General features: G+C 36.5%; 1 long non-coding RNA gene across 1 annotated transcript; it reads right to left on the reverse strand.

The window, feature by feature from the left end:
- Positions 1 to 400: 400 nt before the first annotated feature.
- On the reverse strand, positions 401 to 1,011 carry LOC140930836 (uncharacterized). The gene is made up of 2 exons (XR_012164890.1): positions 719 to 1,011; positions 401 to 618 (listed from the first exon to the last, which is right to left on the reverse strand). It is a non-coding gene; the product is annotated as an uncharacterized lncRNA (long non-coding RNA).
- Between the last annotated feature and the right edge of the window lie 4,305 nt (positions 1,012 to 5,316).

A 5,316-nucleotide genomic window follows, 5' to 3' on the forward strand; every position in this document is an offset into this window, starting at 1 on the left:
GTTGAATTGGTTTCTCCATATAATAAAAAGAACATTACACGTTGGCTCGAAGATATGAATTTTATGTTCTCGTGGCAAGAACAATATCTCACGAGTGAGCGAAGCGAACGAGTGAGATATTGTTCTTGCCACTCGAACATAAAATTCATATCTTCTCGCCACCGTGTAATATCCTCTATATACTAAAAAAAATTAAGCTAGAAAAGACTGCCTTTATATATAGCTGGAGATTTTCGTTTCCCTCATCAAGATTGACAGAGGTAGTCCAAAATAATTGATTGATCAATGCTGGCACCTTCCTTCTCTTCAACCCCTTTCCTGATCCGAAAATAAAGTTTATCACTTATCCCTCGAGAATCTAGGGATCTTATACCGAGAGTTAGGTAATTGTAAGCTTCAACAATTCAAGTTATGCATGTTTATTTATTTTGTCAAAAGCATCAACTGAAATATATCCATCTGTCCCTGGTTTCATAGTTAGTAACGTCGCAGACTTAAATCTTGGTGTAAGGACATAATGTGGTCTTGATAATCAACTCCTGACCTTGCACAATTTAGCTAGGCCTTGCACTTCTTTCAGTTCACAAGGTTACTAGCTCGTTGTTCGGTGGATTTGGCCTAAAAGAGCGAAAAATAGAAACATAGTCGCCGGCGCTGTACTTTACTAATCCGGATTCTGCAATAAACGACAAATTAAATACTAAAATATAAGACTTACCCGATACCGTCAAGTCATCAAATATTTTGTTAGAGGTCTTCGATTCGTAAGGATCCAGCAGAATCCGACTCCTCTGCAGCCTGTCGATTATTTCTACCTCAGGTTTTGGAAATTTTGAGCAATTCACCCGTCTACTCAAAGTTTACAATGCTACAACAATATGCTACTAAAATTGATCGCTTCCAAGACTTAAAAAGACCAAAAATTGGGCCGTGCCAAGAAAACGACTTTTTTGCAAAGAAAACGACACAAGATCTGGCAGGCGTTCGCCTGCCGTCTGTACCCTTCCCATGGTCCCCTGCGGTTTATTATGATCGCCAGTCACTCGTTTCGCGCTCGCCTCTGCCATGTGAAAAACGAAGCGCCTGAGGAGGAGGCTGGATCGCTCCCTTATAGTTTCGAGCGAGCTTAACGCGGCGCATCCCTGCGTTACCATCAGCGTCTATAGGAAACCAACAAACTCGCTCTTTTTTTGCGCATATGATCACCATTAAAATTTAAAAACAGCCCAAAGGAGAGAGCGTTTGGCAGAGTTCACACGATCGCTCTTCTACTCTACGGTCCAAAACAACGAGGTTTTCCCATGGACTTTAAGTGCAACATGACACGACAGGATTCACTTCTTCAAAAGTCGCTTTGCCTTTCAGATCATAACTATCAACAGCACCATCGGGCCTCCAAGTGGCAATTCTACCCCTGAACAGAGTGACCAGTGTATTTTGCGGCCGACTCTTAATTGAATAAACTACTAGTTATAGCAGTTTCAGTTCTTGTTTAGTTTTCAGATTCTCACCTATTGTATTGACTTTATTGACGAGTCGCATAATTATCAAATGGCCAGATCTAGTAGACCATAGAGGTTCAACTGTAATGTCTTATCAAATTAGAATTAAAAATTGTTTAGCTGGGGTTGTAATGCGCATCAATAAACATCTCTTTGAAGATTTCCCATATCAAGGGAAATTGCAGTTGCAAGGTAAGTTTTAAGATGACATACTGAGATTTTCATGGTTGTTCATTGGGCTTGTTTAGCTGCAATAAACAAGAAATAATTTGCGGGAGGAAGGATTTTGTGGAGGTCACGTCCTGAATCTAAATTTTTGGCGTGGTAACGGGAAAAAAAAAACCACGCTAAATGTATCAAAACTATCGAAATTTTGATGTTGTTGAAGTTCAGATTATGGATATCTATTTATTAAAGTCCTTGATCTGATTGGTTATTTTCTTTACTCTGCACGCTTACTTATCGATAAAAAACCTCTTCGAATCAACCAAAGAGAACTAATAAAGGAGATCGACTTCAATATATTCACTTGTAAGAAAGACGAATTAGCAGTAATGACTGCAGTGAACGTAAAATATACATTTTGTAGTGTTTCAGTCCTTATCATGATTCAGTATTTCTCTTGTCTTGTTATTCACTCTGTTTCCTATCCTTGGGTATAGCTCATTACTAATAACTTAAACATCTGAACAACAGTAAAGAACCAGAACAGATCAACCTTCAAGGAATGTAAAATATAAACACCGATTAATTTAAAATCATGATCCAAGAAAACAATCTAAAGGACTTGGCATGGCTTACTGGCACTGAATCAAAATTCTAATTTAATACTTAACACCACTGACCAGGAAGTAGATGCACTCTAAACATTTAACTGAGGTCACTTTGAATTGTTGGCATTTTAGAAACAGAATAAACTCGAACAAAGCATAATCAATAAAAACGAAGTAACAACTATCTAGCATGTAACAATATGTTAACATTCTCTTTTATCAAAATTACACATTTTTTGGTCATATAATAAGAACAAACAAAACGTGCATGACCATGAGTCAGTGGGAAAATTATCTGATGGTGTAGAGATTAAAAATAGAGACCACACCTATGTTTTGGGCTTGTTTAGCTGGAGCTTGACCAAAAATTCAGTTGACTTCTGACACGTACTGATTACCCACTCAAAATGGCCGGATATTATTTAATAGGTGGCTGCATTAAATATTTAGTTGTTCGAGAAAGAAATAAGAACAAGGACCAAATAATTATTAGTAACGACAAATATTACTCTCATAAAAAAAATGCCAATAAGCAGTAAAACAATATTCGCTATCAAATAAAAGAGCATGAAGCACGGATCACAAAACAGTGCTGCAGCATTTCGCTTTCCCATTGATGTATGTTTTTCTGCGAATTCGCTGGGAACAGCCACCTCACCTCAAATATCTCTTTACTCTTGATCAAATGTGATTAAATCATGAGAGTAAGGGTGACCTGTTTCTGCTAAACACTTTAAACAGTGACCTTAGCGCAACACAAACCTTCCCATTCTTAATTTCTCTTATCTTTTAATAACTCTACTTTAAATGGAATAGGGAAAAATATTTAGCTAAGGGGTTTCTTGGAACTTTTATCTGAAGCATACGGTAAAAAAGAGGACTCGAAGATACGATAAAATAAGTAAACCAAGAAAATGATAAGTAACACAAAACTGATTCTTCGAATAAATGCGTTCTTTTGCCAGAACCATCCTATCAAACCAGCGATCCAGAACTGATCTCAAATTCTTAAATACGAACAGGTAAAACTGTTTTATTTTTTGCTGCCTTAAGCGGCTACGTCATAGTATATGGTTAAGTTGCAAAGATGAAGAAGAGAATATCGATCAATAAGTTTATTAGAGCATAAGTATAGTAGAGGAAAATTGCTATAAACACGCGATGAACAAAAGCCGAAAACAACTGTCCTACTTCCGTAGTGTACATCAGATCTCCCAATCTGTGAAAAATCTTTTCTTCTATACCTCTTGTTATGACTAAATTAGCTAGATAACTGGACGATAGCAATCTTTTCTGTAGTTCTTCTTCTTCTTCTTCTTCTTCTTCTTATTATTATTATTATTATTATTATTATTATTATTATTATTATTCATTTTTTGTATCTACATTAAATATTAAAAATAATTGCTCTGGCCGGGAATCGAACCCGGGCTTCCCGCATGGCAGGCAAAAAATTCTACCACTGAACTGGCACCAATGCCCTATTAAAAACTGACTCGGTGCCTTATAAGAGGCATTGTGGTCGAATTTTTATGGTGAAAATAGAAAAGGAAAAGGAAAACAAAAAAAACAAAACAAAACAAAACAAAACAAAAACAAACAAACATGAAAGGCAAGGTAGAAAAGGGTATACAAATAATCCAGGACGAAGAGCGCTAACATTGTCAGGGACGCCTTGGTGTGATGATAATAGTAGAAAAAAAGTTCGAAAACAGCTGGTCAGCGGGAAAATTGAAAAATCGTTAGCATTCCTTTTCTAGATAAACTGTAAAAACCTTTAGCTAGAGCTCATATTTTTCAAATTTCTACTCTTCGTTAAATTTCCCGGACCTGCCCAAATTCTTTCCATTGTCTAAGATTAAAAAACGTACAGAAAGAAAGAAAAAAAATCTGGAAGTTCTTATTGAAGTCACAACAGAGATGGCACTCGAGTGTTGGCATTAATTGGCGACTTGTCTGAGTGGCACTTTAATTGGCTGTCAAACAAAGACGCATTTAAATTAACAGCGATAATACTAAACAATTTGATATTTTCAGCAATGGGGGGCTAGAAACTCGCCCAATTGCAAAACTAAATCATAACCGAACAGAGGGTCTCTCAACAGATGGCAAAGAGGGACGGAGGGAGGGAAACATAAAAGCAAGAGGGAGCGAATGCGGGAATGTACGCAGTTGTACTCTCCCTTAATACAGCGATAAAAATGATTCCCTTTTAAAAGAGAGGTTAGATTGACACGAGTCCGATGATCAACTAAATATGCAGCGAGACAACAAAGACATATTACATAGTATCGATATAAGTAACATATGATTATATTTTGACATAACGTTTGATTTTAACTGGTTTTGTTGCTATTTATCCGTTTTCTCTCCTTGCTAAGAGTTCCTTACTTATGATAAAAGCTTAGCAACAGAGTCGTCAAAGAATATAGCTTATGAACTTTGTCAGGTTGGAACTTGCGTGGCTGTCGCTGAATTAAAATTGTAATTTAGTAGTAAGCACTAACCACTTGGAAGTGGGTGTATTTAAGAGGCTGCAACCTTTATTATTTTTTTTTTTGCGGGTTAGAACTAAAAAAGAAAACAGGGCATCATCAACTGAAGAAAAATGAGGCAACAAATATCGTGCACATATTAAAGCTAGTTCAACTGGTTAAAACTACGCATTTGTCTTAGTTCTCAAACGTGCAAACGTATAATGAGTTTGAGTAAAAAGGTTACCCAAAAGAAAAATCCAACTCAAACGAAACGTGCACAGGTAAATGATATGGTGGCTAAAAGATATGAGGTAAATGATATGGTGATTTAAATATAATATATGTAAAAATCCGATTAAACTATACCCGCACGTATAACGACTCACTTCTGAAAGGGAAGCTTGTTCGAGAGAGAAAACAAACAAATATTTCTACCATAAAAGGAAATGCAATAAAGAGGTAACCAGTACCACTAAAACAGGAACAAAACAAATATTTGCTATTTAACTGATCAGCACGTAGCACTGACTTCAGTAATCGCAGTGTTCTGGTTGAGCTCTAATA

This window comes from Porites lutea, chromosome 3, assembly GCF_958299795.1.
Source record: "Porites lutea chromosome 3, jaPorLute2.1, whole genome shotgun sequence".
Taxonomy (NCBI): domain Eukaryota; kingdom Metazoa; phylum Cnidaria; class Anthozoa; order Scleractinia; family Poritidae; genus Porites; species Porites lutea.